We start from the raw sequence: 25497 nt of genomic DNA, 5'->3' as shown, positions 1-25497 counted from the left end.
CATAAATGCCCATGCATTTTTCCAATATTGCTCTGGAGAAATGCTGCTTGAGCACAGAAATGGGGTCCTGTTTTCTTTTGTATACCCAGTGTCTAGCACTGTGCCTGACACATAGAATGCATTTAATAAAAGTTAACTGAATTAATGTATGAAGAGATGAACAAATCCATGAATACTATGGCCTCTGTTGCCTTGCTTCCTTTGGTTTTATTCTTCCAAGTAACAGTGATGGGGTGACTTCCTGCTGAGATGCCCACTCATGATGATGACAAAACCTGCCTCTTTGTGTATAGATGAATTCTCTTTTGTTATATGACCCATATGCATATTTGGCAAATGATGCTGTTAATGCATTTTACTTGCCTTCTGCTTCATGAAATGCCAATCGTGTCCATAGCTGCTAAGTTATTTGACTGTTCCTTTGTTTTCACCATTGTGTGCTGACAGTTTGGGAGGGTGAGGTTTGGGGTAGAAGAGATGTTTCTGAAGCTCTGTTAAGTGACCCAGAAGAACTCTTTACCTTGCAGATGGTATTTCATATAAATTCTGTAGTGTCCTGCTGAGGTGCTTTTCTTGGCTAATAACTCATTGCATATTTTGACAACCGCTGCTTGTAGAGTACGAACCTTAGTACTTTAACTACAATTCCCAAGGCTGTCTAGGGGGAAATTTACCCTGAATGGATACAGAAGAGTTCAGTTGGTGAGCCTGATTCTTCAGCTGCTGGAATTTGCCACTTCTTGTAGTTTTTTTGGTCTCCCATTCTAGCTTCTGCCATCTGCCATTGTAACGTAGCGCAGATGTGCAGGATTTTCTTGTTCTCCTATAAACATGGCTTTGCCATCCCCTTCATTTGTCTGGTCATTAGTTATCGAATTGTTGATGGTTTGACTGACTATTCCTCAAAACTTCTGCTCCAGATGCTGCTTTTCCAAGGGGAATGAGAAATAGCTAACGTGCTTTGTAGTTCTTAGCTCAGGTTTAATTGCTTTCTCCTAATTCAACATGCACAATTTTTAATAATCTTTGTAATTTACTCAATTGTCCAGTTTATCTGGACATGTAAAATGTACCATATGGAAATCAACATCATATTCCTTTAACTTTAAAACTCATTTCAACTATCACGCTCTCAGGGAAGTCTTGCCTGACTCCATCCAGAATGAGTCAGGATTTCCTCTTCTACTCATGTCAGTATTTTATTTTATTTTGAATTTTATTTTATTTTATTTTTATACAGCAGGTTCTTACTGGTTATCTATTTTATACATATTAGTGTATATATGTCAATCCCAATCTCCCAATTCATCCCACCACCACCCCTTCCCCTGATGTCAGTATTTTAAATGTGACACATTTTATTACAGTTATTTGTATCTCTTTTACTAAGGGGTGAAGCTGGGTTGGATGTGTCTTTTTACTTTGTAACCTCATTTACTAGCACAATTAGCAAGTGCTTAGAAATTAGCACATGCTCAGTAAAGACATATAGCCTCACTGACCAGCTACAACAGTTTGAACTCCTTATAGCCACCCTTGTGGGTCTTTAAAAAAAGGCAGAAAACCAGTGGGAGGGAATATCCTAATAAGAAACTTCCAGTAATACTTCTTTAGAAGCCTGGTTTAGAGGCAAGGACACTGGATTTGTAGTTGGAAAATCTGGGTTTCAGTATCATGGCTGCCATTTTTGAACTACGGCTCCTTTGGAAAAGTCATGAACATTCAATTTTCCCATCTGTAATATGGAACTACTAATATGTCATGGCCAGCTCATACAGGTGTTGTGAGAACAAAGTAAAAGGACATTTGATAACGTTTAAAGCAATATGCAGAAGAAAGCTGTTGATGAAGTTGCTTCTGCTCATTTTGACATATTCAAGGCACTTACATAGCTCATATGATATTTTTAACTTTTTATACTTAGATACCATTTTAAAAAATGATGTATCACACAAGCAGTATTCATTACTTCAAAAGAGATGGTGAGAGTGATTTTGTCTTCTGGGCCTAACCAACGCTTTAGAAATCCCCAAAGATGGAAATATGGCAGGTTACCAGAAGTGAAAAGCAAATAAATAATTGGAGCATCCTTCTGTAAAACTAGTTGCTGACTCTCTCTTTAGTTTTTAACTGAAACTAAATGGGATTCCTTATATTCATATATACAGGAGGCATCTGACCAAATCAGGCTGTCTATATAAGAACTTTATTGAGTAATTCCAAAGGAATTTCATACTCTTGCCCTCCTTGGTATGAGGTCACAGAATTCACTTGGTTTCAAATAGACCCATGTGGCTACTGGGAAGTTGCTTCAGCTTCTCTTCCCTCTGCATATTCTGCTGAGTTTGATTGATGCCTGCTGGCCTTTCATTTGATAAGTCATGGCTTACTGATCAAACACTATCTCTCTGACAGGGCCTAGAATGACTTAGAAAACTTCAGATTTTACTTTCAATTGGAAGTCTCACAATCACTACATTCTCTTTGTTAATTCCTTCAAAACCATACAATTGCTATTACTGCTGTTCCTTTTTGGGGGTAATAAAAAACTGCTTAGAGACTGAATTATCCATCTCTATTCTAGAAAATTTGGTACACAGGGCCTTTATCAGGTCCCTAAACTACTTTATTCATCACCTAGGACAGACATTTTTTCATCTATGACCTTTAATTTTATGCCACCTAGCTCCACTTATCAAAGTACTGGGGACTAATTTGTTTCTTCTATCTTAAAAAAAGATTCAAGGTCTGTTCCACTTCCTTTGATCTCATCCCCTTATTGCCTTTTAAAAATCACCATTACTTGGTGTTTTAAAACCAATATACTAAAAACTGAATACGATAAAAAAAAATACAGACCAGTTCTTTGGAAAAGGGAAGACAGAACAGACTGAAGGACAGAAAAAAAAAAAAATGCAGTAAAAATAAGCCCAAAAAGATTTGTAAAAATATCGCAGATTTCTTCACTGAACTCTTTGAGATGTCATTGATTCAAATGTTACTTACCCTAGTCACAAGACTTCATTCTACTTAATATCACTTGCTATGTCCCTAGGCTAACATTTATTTATTTTTTAATTAAAAAAATTTTTTTAACATCTTTATTGGAGTATAGTTGCTTTACAATGGTGTGTTAGTTTCTGCTTTACAACAAAGTTAGTCAGCTATACATATACATATATCCCCATATCTCCTCCCTCTTGCATCTCCCTCCCACTCTCCATATCCAACCCCTCTAGGTGGTCACAAAGAACCAAGCTAATCTCCCTTTGCTATGCGGCTACTTCCCACTAGCTATCTATTTTACGTTTGGTAGTGTATATATGTCCATGCCACTCTCTCACTTCATCCCAGCTTCCCTTCCCACTCCCCGTGTCCTCTACGTCTGCATATTTATTCCTGTCCTGCCACAAGGTTCTTCAGAACCATTTTTTTTCTTTTCTTTTTAGATTCCATATATATGTGTTAGCATACAGTATTTATTTTTCTCTTTCTGACTTACTTCACTCTGTATGACAGACTCTAGGCCCATCCACCTCACTACAAATAACTCAATTTCGTTTCTTTTTATGGCTGAGTAATATTCCATTATATATATGTGCCACATCTTCTTTATCCATTCATCTGTTGATGGACACATAGGTTGCTTCCATGTCCTGGCTATTGTAAATAGAGCTGCAATGAACATTGTGGTACATGACTCTTTTTGAATTATGGTTTTCTCAGGGTATATGCCCAGTAGTGGGATTGCTGGGTCGTATGGTAGTTCTATTTGTAGTTTTTTAAGGAACCTCCATACTGTTCTCCATAGTGGCTGTATCAATTTACATTCCCACCAACAGTTCAAGAGGGTTCCCTTTTCTCCACACCCTCCGTTTATTGTTTGTAGATTTTTTATGATGGCTATTCTGACTGGTGTGAGGTGATACCTCCTTGTAGTTTTGATTTGCATTTCTCTAATGATTAGTGATGTTGAGCATCCTTTCATGTTTTTGTTGGCAATCTGTGTATCTTCTTTGGAGAAATGTCTATTTAGACATTTTTGGATTGGGTTTTTTTTTTTGATACTGAGCTTCATGAGCTGCTTGTAAATTTAGGAGATTAATCCTTTGTCAGTTGCTTCATTTGCAAATATTTTCTGCCATTCTGAGGGTTGTCTTTTCGTCTTGTTTATGGTTTCCTTTGCTGTGCAGAAGCTTTTTAGTTTCATTAGGTCTCATTTGTTTACTTTTGTTTTTATTTCCATTTCTTTAGGAAGTGGGTCAAAAAGGATCTTGCTGTGATTTATGTCATAGAGTGTTCTGCCTATGTTTTCCTCTAAGAGTTTTATAGTGTCTGGCCTTGCATTTAGGTCTTTAATCCATTTTGAGTTTATTTTTGTGTATGGTATTAGGGAGTGTTCTAATTTCATTCTTTTACATGTAGCTGTCCAGTTTCCCCAGCACCACTTATTGAAGAGGCTGTCTTTTCTCCATTGTATATTCCTGCCTCCTTTATCAATGATAAGGTGACCATATGTGCATGCGTTTATCTCTGGGCTATCTATCCTGTTCCATTGATCTATATTTCTGTTTTTTGTGTCAGTACCATACTGTCTTGATTACTGTAGCTTTGTAGTACAGTCTGAAGTCCGGGAGCCTGATTCCTCCAGTTCCATTTTTCTTTCTCAAGATTGCTTTGGCTATTCGGGGTCTTTTGTGTTTCCATACAAATTGTGAAATTTTTTGTTCTAGGTCTGTGAAAAATGCCATTGGTAGTTTGATAGGGATTGCATTGAATCTGTAGATTGCTTTGGATAGTATTGTTATTTTCACAATATTGATTCTTCCAATCCAAGGACATGGTATATATCTCCATCTGTTTGTATCATCTTTAATTTCTTTCATCAGTGTCTTAGAGTTTTCTGCATACAGGTCTTTTGTCTCCTTAGATAGGTTTATTCCTAGGTATTTTATTCTTTATGTAGCAATGGTGAATGGGAGTTTTCCTTAATTTCTCTTTCAGATTTATCATCATTAGTGTATAGGAATGCAAGAGACTTCTGTGCATTAATTTTGTAACCTGCTACTTTACCAAATTCATTGATTAGCTCTAGTAGTTTTTTGGTAGCATCATTAGGATTCTCTATGTATAGTATCATGTCATCTGCAAACAGTGACAGTTTTACTTCTTCTTTTCCAATTTGGATTCCTTTTATTTATTTTTCTTCTCTGACTGCTGTAGCTAAAACTTCCAAAACGATGTTGAGTAATAGTGGTGAGAGTCGGCAACCTTGTCTTGTTTCTGATCTTAGAGGAAATGGTTTCAGTTTTTCGCCATTGAGAACTATGTTGGCTGTGGGTTTGTCATATATGGCCTTCTTTATGTTGAGGGAAGTTCCCTCTATGCTTACTTTCTGGAGGATTTTTATCACAATTGGGTGTTGAATTTTATTGAAAGCTTTTTCTGCATCTATTGAGATGATCATATGGCTTTTCTCCTTCAGTTTGTTAATATGGTTTATCACATTGATTGATTTGCATATATTGAGGAATCCTTGTATTACTGGGATAAACCCCACTTGATCATGGTGTATGATCCTTTGAATGTGCTGGTGGATTCTGCTTGCTAGTATTTTGTTGAGGGTTTTTGCATCTATGTTCATCAGTGATATTGGCCTGTAGTTTTCTTTCTTTGTGACATCTTTGTCTGGTTTTGGTATCAGGGTGATGGTGGCCTTGTAGAATGAGTTTGGGAGTGTTCCTCCCTCTGCTATATTTTGGAGGAGTTTGAGAAGGATAGGTGTTAGCTCTTCTCCAAATGTTTGATAGAATTCGCCTGTGAAGCCATCTGGTCCTGGGCTTTTGCTTGTTGGAAGATTTTTCATCATAGTCTCAATTTCAGTGCTTGTGATTGGTCTGTTTATATTTTCTATTTCTTCCTGGTTCAGTCTCGGAAGGTTGTGCTTTTCTAAGACTTTGTCCATTTCTTCCAGGTTGTCCATTTTATTGTCATAGAGTTGCTTGTAGTAATCTCTCATGATCCTTTGTATTTCTGCAGTGTCAGTTGTTCTCCTTTTTCATTTCTAATTCTATAGATTTGAGTCTTCTCCCTGTTTTTGTTGATGAGTCTGGCAAATGGTTTATCAATTCTTTTTATCTTCTCAGAGAACCAGCTTTTAGTTTTATTGATCTTTGCTATTGTTTCCTTCATTTCTTTTTCATTTATTTCTGATCTGATCTTTATGATTTCTTTCCTCCTGCGAACTTTGGGGTTTTTTTGTTCTTCTTTTTCTAATTGCTTTAGGTGTAAGGTTAGGTTGTTTATTTGAGATGCTTCTTGTTTCTTGAGGTAGGATTGTACTGCTATAATCTTCCCTCTTAGAACAGCTTTTGCTGCATCCCACAGGTTTTGGATTGTCATGTTTTCATTGTCATTTTTTTCTATGTATTTTTTGATTTCCTCTTTGATTTCTTTAGTGATCTCTTGGTTATTTAGTAATGTATTGTTTAGCCTCCATGTGTTTGTGTTTTTTACAGATTTTTTCCTGTAATTGATTCTATTCTCATAGTGTTGTGGTTAGAAAAGATACTTGATACAATTTCAATTTTCTTAAGTTTACCAAGGCTTGATTTGTGATCCAAGATATGATCTATCCTGGAGAATGTTCCATGAGCACTTGAGAAGAAAGTGTATTCTGTTGTTTTTGGATGGGATGTCCTATAAATACCAATTAAGTCCATCTTGTGTAATGTATCATTTAAAGCTTGTGTTTCCTTATTTATTTTCATTTTGGATGATCTGTCCATTGGTGGACAGTGAGGTGTTAAAGTCCCCTACTATGATTGTGTTACTGTCAATTTCCCCTTTTATGGCTGTTAGCATTTGCCTTATGTATTGAGGTGCTCCTATGTTGGGTGCATAAATATTTACAATTTTTATATCTTCTTCTTGGATTGATCCCTTGATCATTATGTAGTGTCCTTCTTTGTCTCTTGTAATAGTCTTTATTTTAAAATCTATTTTGTCTGATATGAGAATTGCTACTCCAGCTTTCTTTTGATTTCCATTTGCATGGAATATCTTTTTCCATTCCCTCATTTTCAGTCTGTATGTGTCCCTAGGTCTGAAGTGGGTCTCTTGTAGACAGCATATTTATGGGTCTTGTTTCTGTATCCATTCAGCCAGTCTTTGTCTTTTGGTTGGAGCCTTTAATCCATTTACATTTAAGGTAGTTATCGATATGTATGTTCCTATTACCATTTTCTTAATTGTTTTGGGTTTGTTATTGTAGGTCTTTTCCTTCTCTAGTGTCTCCTGCCTAGAGAAGTTCCTTTAGCATTTGTTGTAAAGCTGGTTTGGTGGTGCTGAATTCTCTTAGCTTTTGCTTGTCTGTAAAGGTTTTAATTTCTCCTTCGAATCTGAAGGATATCCTTGCTGGGTAGAGTAATCTTGGTTGTAGGTTTTTCCCTTTCAGCACTTTAAATTTGTCCTGCCACTCCTTTCTGGCTTGCAGAGTTACTGCTGAAAGGTCAGCTGTTAACCTTATGGGGATTCCCTTTTATGTTATTTGTTGTTTTTCCCTTGCTGCTCTTTATATTTTTTCTTCGTGTTTAATTTTTGATAGTTTGATTAATATGTGTCTTGGCGTGTTTCCCCTTGGATTTATCCTGTATGGGACTCTCTGAGCTCCGGGACTTGATTGACTATTTCCTGTCCCATATTAGGGAAGTTTTCAACTCTAATCTCTTCAAATATTTTCTCAGTCCCTTTCTTTTTCTCTTCTTCTCCTGGGACCCCTATAATTCGAATGTTGGTGCATTTAATGTTGTCCCAGAGGTCTCTGAGACTGTCCTCAATTCTTTTCATTGTTTTTACTTTGTTTTGCTCTATGGTAGTATTTCCACTATTTTATCTTCCAGATCACTTGTCTGTTCTTTTGCCTCAGTTATTCTGCTATTGATTTCTTCTAGAGAACTTTTAATTTCAATTATTGTGTTGTTCATCATTGTTTGTTTGCCCTTTCGTTCTTCTAAATCCTTATTAAATGTTTCTTCTATTTTCTCCATTCTATTTACAAGATTTTGGATCATCTTTACTATCATTACTCTGAATTCTTTTTCAGGTAGACTGCCTATTTCCTCTTCATTTGTTTCATCTGGTGGGTTTTTACCTTGCTCCTTCATCTGCTGTGCATTTCTCTGTCTTCTCATTTTGCTTAACTTACTGTGTCTTGGGTCTCCTTTCCCCTGGCTGCAGGTTCGTATTTCCCATTGTTTTTGGTGTCTGCCTCCCGTGGCTGAGGTTGGTTCAGTGAGTGTGTAGTCTTCCTCGTGGAGGGTACTGGTGTCTGTGTTCTCGTGGATGAGGCTGGCTCTTGTCTTTCTGTTGGGCAGGACTGCGTCTGGTGGTGTGTTTTGGGGTGTCTGTGATCTTATTATGATTTTAGGCAGCCTCTCTGCTAATGGTGGGTTTTTGTTCCTGTCTTGTAGTTGTTTGGCATAGGGTGTCCAGCATTGTAGCTTGCTGGTCGTTGAGTGGAGCTGGGTTTTAACGTTGAGATGGAGATCTCTGGGAGAGCTTTCATCATTTGATATTATGTGGAGCTGGGAGGTCCCCGGTGGACCAATGTCCGGACTTGGCTCTCCCACCTCAGAGGCACAGGCCTGACACCTGGCCGGAGCACCAAGACCCTGTCAGCCACATGGCTCAGAAGAAAAGGGAGAAAAAAAAAAATGAATGAAAGAAAAAAATAAAATACAATAAAGTAATTAAAATTTAAAAATTATTAAAAATAAAAAATTAAAAAGTAATAAAGAAAGAAGCGGGCAACCAAACCAAGAAACAAACCCACCAATGATAACAAGTGCTAAATACCATACTAAAAAAAAAACCAAACAAACAAAAAAAACGGACAGACAGAACCCTAGGACAAATGGAAAAGCAAAGCTATACAGACAAAATCTCACAAAGAAACATACACACTCAGAAGAAGAGGAAAAGGAAAAATATATATATATCTATATATAAAAAAAAAGGGAAGAGAGCAACCAAATCAATAAAAAAATCTACCAGTGATAATAAACTATAAATACTAAACTAAGATAAACATAAGACCAGAAACAAATTAGATGCAGAAAGCAAACCCCAAATCTACAGTTGCTCCCAAAGTCCAATGCCTCAATTTTGGGATGATTTGTTGTCTTTTCAGGTATTCCACAGGTGCAGGGTACATCAAGTTGATTGTGGAGATTTAATCCGCTGCTCCTGAGGCTGCTGGGAGAGATTTCCCTTTCTCTTCTTTGTTCCCACAGCCCCCGGGGTTCAGCTTTGGATTTGGACCTGCCTCTGCATGTAGGTCGCCTGAGGACGTCTGTTCCCACTCAGACAGGACGGGGTTAAAGGAGCAGCTGATTAGGGGGCTCTGGCTCACTCAGGCGGTGGGGGGGGGGGGAGGGAGGGGTATGGGTGTGGGGTGAGCCTGCGGCAGCATTGGCTGGCGTGACGTTGCACCAGCCTGAGGTGCACCATGCATTCTCCCGGGGAAGTTGTCCCTGGGTCACGGGACCCTGGCAGTGGCGGGCTGCACAGGCTCCCGGGGGGGGCGGTGTGGATAGTGACCTGTGCTCGCACACAGGCTTCTTGGTGGCTGCAGCAGCAGCCTTAGCGTCCCATGCCCGTCTCTGGGGTTCACGCTGATAGCCGCGGCTCGTGCCCGTCTCTGGAGCTCCTTTAAGCGGCGCTCTTGAATCCCCTCTCCTCGCGCACCAGGAAACAAAGAGGGAAGAAAAAGTCTCTTGCCTCTTCGGCAGCTGCAGACTTTTTCCCAGACTCCCTCCTGGCTAGCTGTGGCACACTAGCCTCCTTCAGGATGTGTTCACGCCGCCAACCCCAGTCCTCTCCCTGCGATCTGACCGAAGCCCGAGCCTCAGCTCCCAGCCCCCGCCCGCCCCGGCAGGTGAGCAGACAAGCCTCTCAGGCTGGTGAGTGCTGGTCGGCACCGCTCCTCTGTGCGGGAATCTCTCCGCTTTGCCCTCCACACCCCTGTGGCTGTGCTCTCCTCCATGGCTCCGAAGCTTCCCCCCTCTGCCACCCGCAGTCTCCGCCCGCGAAGGGGCTTCCTAGTGTGTGGAAACCTTTCCTCCTTCACAGCTCCCTCCCACTAGTGCAGGTCCCATCCCTATTCTTTTGTCTCTGTTTTTCCTTTTTTCTTTTGCCCTACCCAGGTGTGTGGGGAGTTTCTTGCCTTTTGGGAGGTCTGAGGCCTTCTGCCAGCGTTCAGTAGGTGTTCTGTAGGAGTTGTTCCACATGTAGATGTATTTCTGATGTATTTGTGGGGAGGAAGGTGATCTCCACGTCTTACTCCTCCGCCATCTTGAAGGTACCCCCCCCACAGCATTTGTTTTTGAGGATCATTTTCTGGTCATGTTTTTTGTCTGAAAAGCTGTGCTGACTTACATTCCAGGACAATAAAATAGTTGCCTGCTGCTGTTGCTGGGATATTCGCTCAATTAATGAAATTAATAAAAGTTTGGGAACATGCTTGAGATTAAATTTCAAATTAGAGGCCTGTAACCCTAACTTTTTAACAGAGAAAACCATTATAACATTTATGTTTCCAGAACCCTAGAGTTGATATAGAATTTGGCCTAAAAATACTTCCCTTTGAATCTGACTTTTGCCCTTTACTTTTGGGCTTTTTTGCGAATCAGGGCAAGCCCTTTAATTTCCATGTGCTTCAGTTTTCTCATCAATTAAATGGGACTTATAACACCTACCTCACAGGGATGCCATTAGGTTCAGTTATTTGAAAGTTTTTTTTTTTTTTTAACACTCTAAAGCATCATACAAATGCTAGGTAGAATTATGGTTATTGTTTATCAAGATCAAATCCTATCAGAAAAATCTAATCTCATTTAGGGCAGGAGGACAGTTTTGCTTCCAATAGATGTCATTTCCCTTGACCTTGGTAATGTTTCTATAAATTGAGCTTTGTTGCACAATACCAGCCCTTATGGTAGTATGGCTGAGAGCACATACAGTTCCTTGGTGTGTTTCTAACGCCTGGTTGGAAACATAATCTGAGAATGGTCCTTAAAAATAAATGGTGGCCCTGGAAGGTAACAAGTGATGCTTGGTAGGAAGAAGTCTTACCAAGGTAAGTTTCAGTCAATGACACACAAAGAGTTCAGTGAGACTATTAAGTTATTTAAGTATACCTATGACAAGATTGTATGAACTGGGTTCTATTACTTTGGTAAAAGATAGATTCAGAATTCAAAGTGAGCTTGGTGGTTTAGAAAAGAGATCAGAAATAGACTCAATAAAGTTTTGTCTAACTAGGAACAGAGGTAGACACAGGATGGGGGGAAGGCCCAAATATGCCCATATTTATGGGGCAAAAGACTGGGCTATGTGTGAGGAGGCAGAGAGAGTGAGCGAGCTTCTGGGTAGTTATCAGATTGCTGTGAGTCAGCAAGGCAGCACTGCAGTTAGAAAGGGAGCTGAGTGCTGCAGGGCACCACAGGAAGGCGGCATGGAGGAAACCTGAAGGTGCAGCTCCTCTTAGAGGGAGAACTGGCCAGGCCACACTGGATGGCTAATTTGGGGAGCCTTGTGGTCTCCACAGCTCAGAATTCTGCCTTGGATTAAATACCTATAAATATTTGTTCAGGACACCTACCCTGATTTCTTCTGCAGAGGGTTAAGATGGGAGCCATAGGGATGAATTACATATGGGAGACTGCACTTATCTAAACTGTGAATGCTATGCCCCATCCATCTTAACCCTTTTATTAAAAAATTGTGAGTTGTTTAGAAATGTTCAAAATATTTTAAGGGCACCCTAATTTTCAGCTCCTATCATCTCTTGTGTGAATAATTGCATCAGTTTACTATTCATAGGGGTACTGTGCATAGAGACCATTGCACTGCCTGTCTTGTCTAAGCTCGCTCCCTTCCCAGACAGCCCCATTCCCTTCCGTCTGCCTGCTGAACTGCTCCTCAGCCTTCAGGTCTCAGCCCAAGCCTCACTCCTGTGTGAAGCCCTTTTTGACCTTCCCGGGAAGAGTTACATCCTTTGTGCTTGCCTCTGCTGCATCTTGTACATTCCCCTGTTAGAGGCTCATTAATCACCGTGGATAGATTTAGAATGTGAGCTTCTTGAAGGTATGCATAAAATCTTATTCATCTTTATATCGTCATCACCTGGCACATGGTGTGTGCTCAGTAAATATTTATTGAATGATTAAATGAAGGCGTGAATGAAGGTAAGTATATAAGTACAAGATTTACTGTGGCCAGGTTTAAAAAAAGCCTGGTATTTAACTCAAAGAAAGAACCTCCAACTTGTTCATTCCCTAGTGTGTACCCCACACGTACTCAGCGTATAGTATTTTAAGCTGAACTTTAAGAGTTTCCAGTGAACTATAAGACAGAAGTCTTTGCTAGTAACAACTGGGCATAGCCTTTCCTCCCTTCACCTACAGGGGAAGAGCTAGACAGTCCATTTCCACTTTAAGAACCTTTATTATCTCATGGTAGGCTCTAGCGCTTACTATTCTTTGGCTTGGATCAGTTTGCTGAGGGTCCATGATGGAGACAGAATCAGCCTGAAGGGCCACAATTCCACCTTCAGCAACCTGCGAGAGGTTTCCTCTGTTGAAATGATCCAAAAGTTTAACAAGTGATGAAATTTTCATATTGTCACCGTCACTTCACAATGAAGATGATTGTGAAACCAGCGCTTGTATTTTTGAATGCTGCACTGCATAAATGTGTCTTTTTGATTCTGTAAGTCTTTTCCCATGGCAAGTTTGATCAGAGGGAAACAAAATAATCTCTACCATAGTGTTGTCTCCAAATGTTCTGTTTCTGTCCTTTGAGTGAAGCATCTGATGCTTGTTGAGCATTTTAATGATCTGACTCTGAAGTTGCTCATCTCTGAGACGTGATTCCCACCATCCACTACCATTTTTGTTTCAGAAACAAACAGAGCAACAGAAAACTGCATTGTTTGCCTAGTGGCATGTGTTAAAAACAACAACAGAAAATCTCCCTCTTTTCCTCCAGCTTGTTTTTAATATTAATCTTTCCATGAGTACATTCAGCTATCTTTAATGTTGTCAACATGTTCCAAACAGGCTGACTGGGGTGTTAGCAAACATCAGCAGCAGGAAATCTCCAGCCTGACAGTTAGAGAAGACTCCCCTCCAAGCAGTGAGCTTAAAAAGCACATATTAGTTAATTTTTTAAAAAAACCTTAGACTCTCAACAAGTTTATTAATATTATGATTTAATTGTGTATTTAGAAATGTCATGGTTTTTACAGTGCCTCATGATTTCATTAGTCCTTTTATTAACAAATGAGTTATGGATATTTTAATTTATAGCTGCATTCTTAAGAGTGTAGAAGATATAATTCATCAGTCACAGATAATAAGCCCTCAGTGAGGGGTCTGGCAGTGGTGAGAGCATGAGCTTGGGAGCCAGGCTCACCTGAATCTGAATTATAGCTCTGCAGTGTTCTAGCTTCATGCCTGGGGAAGGAGCTGCTCTGTGCCTCAGCTTCCCATTTATGAAATAAGGTTGACATTATCTCCTTTGTAGAGTTATTGTCAAAGTTAAACATTAATACAACTAAAACTCTTAGTACAACTTTAGATCCATAGTAAATTCTTGGTAAATGATGATGATGGAAGAGTTGATGGTGCAATTTTTCAGCAGGCAGGGTTCATCCTGACAAGCACATTCCTTGACTGTTTGGAGAACTCAAATCCTATTCATAAAAACAAATTCCACCTCTTAAGATGGGAAGGATTGAAAGGTTTTCGTGGTGTTAAATTTCACATTTCTTGAAAAGCACAAAACAGTCCCTGTTTAGACTTTCTAATAACAGCACTGAGGATAGAAAGCCCATTCTATGTAAATCTAGACAGTGCACTTATCATTTATTTTCTGAATGTCGAAATACATGTCTTGGGCCTTTATTTAAACACTTGGGTGATAATTAAATTGCAGGAGTATCCCCAGCCATTTGTGTTTGGGTGACCTTCTCGTAGTCTTGAATACCATGTAAACACATATTCTGACGAATAATTATATTTGGGAGAAATTTACAAAAGACGATCAAGAGGATCAGTAGAAATAAAACAAAAAGGTGTTGCTATTTTAAGGTAATTAATATTTTAGGTTCCTTGCAGTAAAAATAGGACTTCACCAGATGGCAGATGTCTTTTTGGTTAGTAACGTCATGCTGTATTTCAAATGAAGAGATGTCAGGGGGAGGAGTTGTTGAGAGCAGCTTTTTCACATCACACCAAGGCATGCAATATGGGGGTTGGGAATGGAGGACGAAATGAGTGAACAAGGAAGGTATTTTTATTTCGTAAGCACGTGAACTTTATTTTCTTGAGAAAATGTAACTTTTTCACATGAAATTGGACACATGAAGGTGGTGGAACTCTGTGCCAGGTGTATGTGTTTGAAATGGAGCAATGCAAAGACAATAACATTCCTGACATCTCAGAGCAGGGGTCTTCAAGGTGGCTAAGAGAATGCCTCCTGAGGAGCCTTCCAGGGGCAGGACGGAGACACAGGACAGCAGTTCTCCCCTGCCCTGGACTCCTCTGTGTTATTCTTCTTGCATCACTCATGGATTGATGTGAGACTCTTGTAAGCCCCTGGGAAAGGCACTAGGGAAACAAAAGTATCCCCAGATAGCTCAGAACCTGTTGGAGACAGTAGAATTTAGCCCCCATTTACAGACAGGAGCCAAGGCTAGAACAAGGCCATGATCTCTTAACTATGGCAGCTGGTGGCAGTTGGACTTGAACTCAAGGTTTTTCTCAATCTGATATTCTCAATCCTTTCCACACTGGCTTGTGGGGGCACTAGGGAACCAAATGGCTGAACCATGGAAAGGCCTCAGAGACAATAATAGCTGACATTTACTGAATGCCTGCTATGTGCCAGAATCCTTACATGTGCAATCTCTGCTCCCTTGTAAAACCCTCAAGATAGGTGTTACCTCCATTCCATTGGAACCACAGGGAACTGAGAATCATAGCGGTTGAATAATTAGCTCAGAGTTGCACTGAGCTGTCATTTAAACTCATATCTTTCTGGAGCCAAAGCCCATGCTCTTTCCATGATATGACATCGTTCTTTAGGGCACATCTATATCTTCTGGCCTGTTCTCATTTTCTTTAGCATCAAGGTGAGGATGAGAGGAAATGTGCATGGTTATTATAAGATTATACGTCCAGATGTCATTGTGGCCCCAAAACATGAAGTATGTGTTGTTATTTCCTATCTTGTTTTGTCATGGTGAAGCAGGGTAGTATGTGGAAAGGACACTAATTGGGAAGTTAGGCCATGAAGCTGCACCACTACAAAGCTGTGGCCTTGGATAAATCATTTAACCTCCCTCGCCCCCCGTGCCCCAGGTACTTCAAATAAAAATGAGGTGTCGACTAAATTACTATATTGCTATATTTTCTTTCAGGTCTAATACTCAATGATTTTTTAAAAGACCTCAAAACTCTTCACTAACATAAACCTGCACCCCCTACCAACCACCCTGTGTTCCTGTGAAAAGATTAGGGTACACATATAGCAGATAACTTATTTCAGATCCATTTTGAGTGCAAATAGACTATTGCCCTCCCGTTAAGTCCTCCATGATGCTACAAGTAGATTCAGGAGCACACTTTACAAATAATTACCAATATTCATGAAGATAATTAACTTACACAGGTATTTGGAGGCATAATACAATGCTTGGAAATATCACCTGATGCCAGAAATGTTTACTGAAGATTTATTTCCCCAGTCAGCTGAGGCATGAGAGAGAAAGAGAAGATACTTTCATGGTTTTATGTGCTCTGTGGGTACATTCTTGGAAATCTCCCTAGCTTTATTATTTGCTTTCTAGACTGATTAATTCTGTTGAGAAAATTAAGTAAGCAAATGCTAGCAAAAGAATTAAAACTCCAAAATGCCCCTGTTAACATATGTTATCATGAGGAGACTTAGTAGCTGCTGATTTGTTGAATACCTCCTAATTTCAGATTCTCTACACCTATCATGACCACTCTTCACGGGAACCCTTTAAGGTAGGAATTGTCATCTTTTTTTTTTTTTTTAATCAGCTTTAATGAGATATAATTCACATTGTCATCTGTTTTTTATCAACAAGGATTAAAAATCTTACAGAATTTATGTTATATGCTCAAAGGAACCTCTTGTTTATGGTAAAAAAAATACTACATGAGCCCAGACCTATTTTACTAAAAGGCCTGTGTATTGTCTATTATGTTCCCTTTGAAGGAGAGAACATGAGCACTGGAGGGTGAGAAAGGGTGAGTGTTGTGAGATTAGCAGTCTAGTTCACTGTGCATGCAGAGGGTGGGACTTCTCATGCCAGAGCATGAGGATTTGTGGTGGGCTGTGGAAGGGCATGGCTTCCAGCTGTATACTGGTGCTCTGCAAGCATTTCCCTTAAATCCTGTACATATGTTTTTTATTTTCTTTTGCTCATTGCCCACTGTTACAAAATCTTAGAACCACCAATATTTAGAGGTTATCTGGTTCAATCCTCAATTTTACAAATGAGATTATGGACACTCAGGGAGAAGAAGTAACTTACTCAAGGGCCCATACTCATCTGAGGTTGACTTGAGGTAGAATCCAGATGGTCATATTTAATTTGCCATACTCTGTTCCCTACTTCTTTCGTCCTCTTTAACCCTTGATCTGCTTGGGTGACAGTACGGTAGACTCAAACCTTTGGAGCATGGTAGTACCAAACTTTGTCACTGCCGTGTAATAGAACTACAAGTATGTGTCACAAATAAAATTTTTGAAGAATCTGTCTTTTTATAGGGGAAAAAAGTTGGTTGCATTATGTTTAGTCTAGGTATTTTAGAACAAAGAAAGCATCTTTTACTACTGCCTCTAGCAGAATAAGCTTAGTAGGAAGTTCATAATTTGAATATGTTAAACAATTTGGAACACAGTGGTTTCTATCTAAAGATAGACCAAAGAAAAATTTCTCACTCAGAACATTTATTTTCTCTCTACATTATGAATACTCAGCACAATCAGCAAATTCGTGTTTCCCAATTAACCCATACTTTTGATATTTTAGGAAAATATTGTTATTATTCTTCTGATTATCCTCCCATGTTCTTGCCTCTGCTTCTCTACTTTTGCTCTGGCCTCTGTTTATGTTTTACTTGTTTTTTTAAAAAAAACATACATAACAAAAATCGTCCATTACGTAAATGAAAATAATTTGAAGGTTTTTTTACTTGATGTATTAATAGTCTACATGAAACCTTCTTTAAGATTGCTTTTTACTCCTTAGGTCATGCCACATTATTGTTTAACATTTTCAGTTTAATTTTTTATTAAAATAATATTGTCACAGATTGTTTTCTCTGGCAGTAAACACTGAGATGAAATTTGGGGTATGTATCAGCTTCCTAGTGTGGCTATAGCAAAGAGCCACAAACTGGGTGACTTACATGACAGAAATGTATTGTCTCACCATTCTGGAGGCTGGAAGTCTAAGATCAAGGTGCAGCAGGGTTGGTTCCTTCTGAGGGCTGAAGGGAAAGATCTGCTCCAGGCCTCTCCCCTAGCTCTGGTGGTTTGCAGGCAATCTCTGGCATTCCTTGGCCTGGACATCATTACCCCAATTTCTGCCTTCATCTTCACAGAGCATTCTTCCTGTGTGCATGTTTGTGTCCAAACTTCCCCTTTTATAAGCCCACAAGTCATATTGGATTAAAGCCTGCCCTACTTCAGGGTGAACCCATCTTAACTAGTTATAACTGCAATGATTCTATTTCCAAATAAGGTCATATTCTTAGGTACTAGAGTTTAGGGTGTCAACATGTAAATTTGGGGGGGGGGCACAATTCAACCCACAAATGGTATAAAATGTATACCTATCAGGGAAAGTTGCAAGAAGCAGCATAGGGCAGAGGAAGAGGTTAAACTGTGTTGCAGGCCCCACAAAGCCTCAGACCATCTGGCAACTAGCTTTGGAACAAATATTGCCCATTAAAGTGTCCTTTGAGATGCCTTTACACCCTGACTCTCTCAGTCATCAGGTGTGGGCTGCCTGGGAATGGCTTGGCCTCAGGCAAAGGCATCTCTCTGAGTAGAAGCAGACCCTGAAGGAGCTGACAGCTGAAGGCTGGCTGTAGATGGCACCTCATCTGGACAGCAAGTCCTTCCATGCAGGGGTATCTGGGTGGTGCATCTCCATGTCTACCACAAATATAGTAAGTATTACCTCTAGGAAGCTTAAAGAGAAACCTTAATCTCAAAAATATTAATCTTATATAAATATCTCTCTTTCCTGCTTAAATGCCTAAAATGTTCTTGATTGCCTATAGGTTAAGATATAAATCTCCTAATCTGGCTCTCAAGGCACTTTGCCTTAGACTCAGATCTGTTGCTGTCTGTCTCTCTCTCCTCTTCAACAGAATCCTTTGTTCTAGCCAAGCTGATTTTTCTCTATGTAGGACCTAACCTTCCCATTCTTGCCTCCATTGCTTTACTCAAGTGAAACTCCTTCCTTAATATCCTTTACTTGTTGAGGAATAACAGAGATTGAAACGGCAGATTCCAATCCAGTTGGAAAACCCTCGAAGGCCAGACTAAGGTTTGAAATTAAGTCTATAGTCTAATCTAAGGGTTGACAAAATATAGCTCGAAGGTCAAATCTAGCCCACCATCTGTTATTGTAAATAAAGTTTTATCAGAACACAGCCATGCCCTTTTGCTTACATACTTTCTATGGCTATTACTAAGCTTCAACTTTGCTTAATAGTAGAGTTGTGTAGTTACAACAGAGACTGTGTGGCCCACAGAGCCTAAAATGTTTACTATCTGGCCCCTTGCAGAAAAAGTTTGCTGAGCCTCTAATCCAACCCTTCCTTTGTAGTAGAAAAAGTACAACATTTCTCATGAAGTTCTCTGGATGGTTCCTGCCCTAAATGATCTCTACAACCTCTAAACTAATAAGGCGCATAGCAATTTTCCTGTGTTGGTGTTTGTGCTTCTGAGGTTTATGTCCTGTGATATTGTGATTTATAATAAGAAATATATATTTGGTCTTCATCTGCTTCTGGCACAGAGCTCCTAAAACCCTTGGAATTTCTTAAGTGTTGAGAGGGATAAAGGTGTCCTTTGTTATGTTAACAAAGTCACTTTAGGTCTCCTAAGAATGGGGGCTGGTTGTCAGGGGAACTAGGTGACTAGAGGGTTGGAAATTTCTGTATCCCTGCCTCTGGGGAGGGGAGAAGGGGGACTGGAGGAGTTCAGTCACCAATGGCCAATGATTGAATCAATCATGCCTGTGTAATGAAGCCTCCATAAAACCCCAAAAGGTTAGGGTTCAGAAGGCTTCCTGTTTGCTGAACACATGGAAATTTGAGGAGTGTCGAGCCCAGAGAGCATGAGAGCTTGGCACACCTTTCCACATACCTTGCCCTAAGCATCTCTTCCATTTGGCTGTTCCTGAGTTATATACATTTATAATAAACCAGTGATCTAGTAAGTAAAATGTTTCTCTGAGTTCTGTGAACTGCTCTAGTAAACTAATCAAGTCCAAGGAGGCAGTTGTTGGAACCTCCAATCTGTAGCCAGTGGTGCAGAAGCACAGGTGACAACTGGTGCTCATTGTGTATTGATAGGCAATGCTGTCTGTGGGTAGATACTGTCAGAATAGAGTTGAATTGTAGGACATTCAGCTGGTGTCCAAGAATCACTTGGTGTGAGGAAAAAACCCACACATTGAAACTTGTGTCAGAATTGTAGTCCCATAGCCCCAACCAGACTGCAAGCTTCCTGTGAGCAGAAACTGTGCCTTCATTTCATTTTGGATTTTTCACAGTGCTTAGCATGGAACATCTGTTGGTTACATGGAGATTAGTGTCATTTGCTTGAGAGGCAGTTTGTTGGAGTGTGGAAAAATGGTCTTTGGAGTTCAATAGTTCCAGGTCCTCCATCTTATGTGTGTCACCTTGGGAAAGAGATACATCGTCTCTCTCAGCCTCAGACTTCTGCTCGGCCCTGCTATAGTTGTCACAATTTTGAGACTAAAGAGCCTTACAGGTGTGTGGTACTTGACCTAGAAGACAGTCTTTTGTTCCAAGCCAAGGAGATACATAACAGCCCTCATGCTAAAGCAGAGCTGAGTAGAGGGCACTGTGTGGAAGGTGTTGCAGGATTAATGCATCCACCTCATGGGGCTCCTGCAAGAATGAGGGGGAATGGAGAGTGTTTCGAGCTTTCTCAGCGGGGTGTTAGTGGCAGATGGAAAGTGATAGCCCTCTGTGGGGAGGGAGCGTCCCTCTCTTTGCCAGATGTTTGTCTTCCTCATTCCCAGCCCGCTGCCAATAGTGTCCCTGCCCACCACTCTTTCAGCCATCATGGCCTGTGCACATTTCCAAATGGCCCCCAAGGGTCACTGCTACCTTGGCTGAGAGCCACTGGGCATAGTTCAAAAATTACTGGGGGTTCTGGCTGTGTCTTAGAGAACACTGAGGAGAGCGAGTTGGGGTTGAGGAGACTTCCGGCAGAACAGCTCTACTTTTATTTGTTTTATATCACTGAGATTTTGTGAAAATAGAAATGCTGTTGTACAATTGAAATCAAACATTGCTTAACTGCAAAGGCTGAACTCTGAACAGTGTCAGATCAAGGCTGAGAAAGGGTCCATTCAACTCAAGAGCAGGATAAGAAAAGAATGAAGGGGTCTTACCCTATCAAGACCAATGTAGACCCTCCCCTGTCCTCTAGAAATGGATAAAAACACTGGCATCTTATTGCAATCTTAATGACAATAATAATGTACATTCAGCACCAGTTGCGAACAATATAGTACATATATATAATTTCTATAATTTATAACAATTTAGCATGGTAGGTATTATAGGGGCAAAATAGTCTCATGGAAGTTGAACAATGTCCCTGCACTCACATAGCTAGTGACTGAACCTGGAATTAAACCCGTAATTTACTATAAAAGCCATGTACTTTATACTCTATCAAGTTATGATATGATATTATTTGTAATTTGTTCTTCACCTAACATTTCAAATAAAATACTTGTATTGGGCATGTTGGTGTGTTTGCTATGCTATGCTTAAATTCTAAAAGATTGTGGGTGATATATTGCATGTGAGAATTTAAGTTTTTTTCCTTCCTGTCGATCAACTTTTTGTCCTTCTAAAGGCTCCCTTCAGGTAGGTATGCAAGGCACTGGCACTGGTGTAACCCATCAACATTTGCCCTGTCCGGGTGCCCAAGCATGGGGCATATCCTTTAGAAGGGCATTTGAAGGGACCCTCTTTCTGTGTCACTTATTACTCAGGGTTGATGCATGGATATATGGATCAGACATCTCCATGGGGGCCAGCGTTTCCTTTTAGTAAGTCTTAGGAATAGCTTTGGGAGGCAAATAAAGCACTGTTTGAAAACTGAAGACTTGTAATTTTCTAAGTCAGAATAAATGTGTGCCACTTAAAAAAGTTCTGAGTCAGGCTTGTAGATGATTAAGTGTATTGCTATTGTTAAATAAACCAGACAAGTCAATTGATCCTCATCAGTGGGATATGGGAATCTATCTTGCAAAATCAGCTAATGTACCTAATCATGCACAGAAGTTGGATGTGAGACCTTTATGCGTACATCAATAATAAGCCATTTTTATGAAACTCAGATACAGGGTTTTCCCCTCTTTTGCTCATAACACTTTCCTCTCGTATGTTTCATCTTTGACAACACAGCAGAGGCATGCAGTATTTCCCACTTATTTTCTGGCTTATCACATAGATCAGTTGTCTGGGAAATGCCATAAGGATGTTTTTCTATTTTTACTTAGATTGCTTATACAAATTGCTCCGTCATTTCAGGATATGAAGTTCTATGAGCACCTGTAGTTTATACGTTTGTTTTAGGGTTCATGGTGTTTTGGTATTTTATTGTCTTCTTTTTGAAGTAAAGTATGTTATAATGAGTTTGGGCCAACCACCTAGACAAAACTATTTTGCCCAAAACTTCAGAAGTTTTACATTTTTTCCCCTCACTCTTTTTCACTATTTAGTGTCTCTTTTCATATGGTCACAGTAAAAAGTGGTCTAATAAAATGAAATCAGATTGTGATGTGAATGAATATATTAGAGGGAGAAGAACACTGCACTTGCAGCTTAAAAAGCTGGATATTCTTTGCTTTTAATTCCTTTGTCCGACCTCTGGATTGGCCGAGTGGCATTAGGCGAATCATTGTTAGTCTGGGCTGAGGCGTTCTCACCTGAGTGTATTGGAACAGGGACAGCAGCCCTTGACAAGTGCATCCGCACTCCCTTGTCCTGTATCTGTGCTGGATGGTGTGGATCAGGCATGGATCCAGGGCCCACAGGACCAGTGTCTGGCTTTATTGTCCTTTTCAATACAAATGATTAATTAAATGCAGGTTAAAAACAAGTTGTCATCTCTTGTCAATTAACTGGTTGGCTCTTTCCAGCTCGCCTTCATGAGTTGTAATGTGAGGTCCTCCACATATGCAAAAAACTATGGTGGAGCACAATACTTAATGAAAAATAAAAACTTGCTGACAGTAAAAAGTTATCTGAGTAGGAGAGAAAATTTGGGTGAGGACAAGTGGATGGGTTGAGGCTTTCTTGATATCCTTTAAATCATATGCTTTAAATATCATCCTATACTATCTCCCTGTCAAATTTCATTCCATTTAGACATTTAAAAACTAAAGAATTTCAGTTGTTAACTTATGGTTAAAAGTTTTCCTATGACTTTAAAGACAATGAATCAAAATTCTGATCCCTATTTGATAAATATCTTGAGGATCTCATTAGAAATAATTATATCCCACCTCACTTTTTTGGGGTAGTGGGTAGTAGAAGAATTTCTAAAATATTCAGTGCCAATAAAGTTAGACATGCTTTTATATTTTAATTTTGACTTTTCAGCTAAAGTTCTGATGATGTTGAAATCCCCATGAATGATTTATAGTATCATTTAAATCCTTTTATTGAATGAGAGGTAGATATTTCTAAGCTGGGCATGATTAATATCTCCCATATTATTCCAATGAATAATAAAATAGTCCCTTATGTCGTATAGTACTTTATGATAGACAAATGCTGTCTAAGATGTTTATTTTATTTCATTACCTTTTCATTTATTTAATCAATCAGGAGCCTATCACACTTTACAATAACCACATTTTAGAATGGAGAAAAATTATGGGTAGAGTGGCTAAGCTAACTGCCCAAGGTCACACATATCTCCAGAATGTCCTGGAGCAAGAACTTGAATCTAAGTTTCTTGACCCTCTGTTCTGAGCTCTTTTGCCTACATTCTGCTTCTTTTTTAAAAAATTATGTTTTGGGTTAAATTACTCAGAATGTATTTAAATATGAATAAGCAGTAATAGGTTCTAATGGAGAAAAAAATTGAAGAAATATTTTTTAAAAATGCAAAATTTTGGACAAATGTAAGAGATGTTTATTAATGTGGTAGGGTTTCTCAGTTTAAGAAGAAATGATACTGGCCTCAAACCCTCAGCTGATATGACTTGATACAAAGAGATGACATGCTCTTTGTATTTACTATTAAGCATGTAAACATGCTGGGGACACAAACAAAAGCTCCCCTGCTCCCCATTCTCTCTCTCTCTCTCTCTCTCTCTCTCTCTCTCTCACACACACACACACACACACACACACATTCCTCTCTTTCCCCCCAATTCTAATTCCTATTCTCTATCTGTTGGAGGAAGTGTATTAGAGCTTATCTTGGGAAACACATATTCTCAGGTTGCCATTTATCTTGTATGTATTGGTAGATTTGTTTGTTTTTCCTTTTGATGGGATTGTGGTCTTTTGTAAATTACAGGCAGGGCCAAAGAAAGCACTTGTTCTTTTCCCATATGCTGCTTTGTTTCTCTTGAACTCTGCCTCCCCTGTAAATTCAATAAAGCCAAATGACTCATGTAACATTATAATAATATCACCCCAAACAAGCTCACTCCTCATGGTCTTACCAAGATCCTTGCTGCCAGGGGCTTGTGAATTTTCTTGTATCCTCACTGGGATTGGACCCATACTAAATACTGGCCATATTTGTTGACTTGAATAGAACCCTTTGTTATAAAGGACATAAAAGGGTGCAAAACAGGAAGGGCCATAATGAAAAGAGTTCAAGCTTTGGAACCAGACTGACTGAGGGATTTACTTCTGGCTCTATCATTTACTAGCTGATCTCATGCAAATACTGTTAACTTTTTTGAGACTCAGCTTTCCCATCTGGAAAACAGGAGTAATATTCTTATTGAATAGCACCTAACAAAGTTCCTGATGCATAACAGGTGCTCAAAAGCGGTTGTGATTGTGATTATGTTATCATTGTTGATGCTGTTGTTATTTTATTATTATTTGTTTGTTGTTAGCCCCAAATCCCAAATATGGAAAAGTCATAGAACTCAGCTATTTCTGTTTTGGCTGAGTTGAGAATGAAACATTTCCTGTAAGGGAGAGAGTCCATAAGTTCTGATCTTATTTCATAAGGTTGAGGAGAATCTTGTACCAGTATATGGAGTAAAATTCGATTTAGAATATTATATGGATTAACTTTATAATGACCCATAGGATTAATCTGCCCAAATGACACTCCCCCAGGAGCTGGTTAGTACAAGCAGCACAGCAGAATCCATTAACTCCCCTTTTACTCTAATCTTAATGTAAAGGTCAACGAGCAAATAGCATTTACCCTGTGGAATTTTGCTGTACATCCCACATGACTGAAGTGAACTGCTTATTGTGACAGAGGAAGCCTGAAGTCAGTGAAAGTTCCTTTTCTGCTTTACTTTTATAGAGCAATGTATGAGAAACACTTAAACCTGTCCCACCCCATCAGATAGTCCCCCCCACCAGATATTCAGACTCTCCATTCACTTTTATTTATTTTTTGCTTATTGACTATTTAATTTTATTTATCTTTCTAACACAAGGCAATAGGGCACTGGAAAAATTCCTCCCTCCTCCCAAAGTTTCCCTATTTAGTTTCTTTTAAAAATTCTTGTAGTCAACTTTTTACTTTTGAAAATTAAATCTTTGATCTTTGGGAAGTAATAGTTCAAAACTTAAAAAAATTTTTGGATACATTATTAACTAAATCTCCAGTTCAAATATGAACATATCTGGGTTTCTTTTTCCAGCTTTTTCTCTCCCTGTGCATCTATTTGTGTTCATTTTTATCATAAAGCATGCCTTAATTTATCCAATAAATATGTTCCTAAAACAACCTTGTTTTGAATCTCTGTAACAGAAATAATGATACCAGGTAATATTTGTGGAATGGTTACCTTGCTAGCACTGGAGAAAAAAAGACAGCTTAGGTATAAGCTCTACCTTCATGTTGCTTACTGTCTAGTAGGAAAAGACAAACGTAAATAAATGAGAGCAATAAAGTGTTCCAAAT

Source organism: Balaenoptera musculus, chromosome 4, assembly GCF_009873245.2.
Source record: "Balaenoptera musculus isolate JJ_BM4_2016_0621 chromosome 4, mBalMus1.pri.v3, whole genome shotgun sequence".
Lineage (NCBI taxonomy): Eukaryota > Metazoa > Chordata > Mammalia > Artiodactyla > Balaenopteridae > Balaenoptera > Balaenoptera musculus.
Note: the sequence above shows the minus strand (reverse complement) of the source record.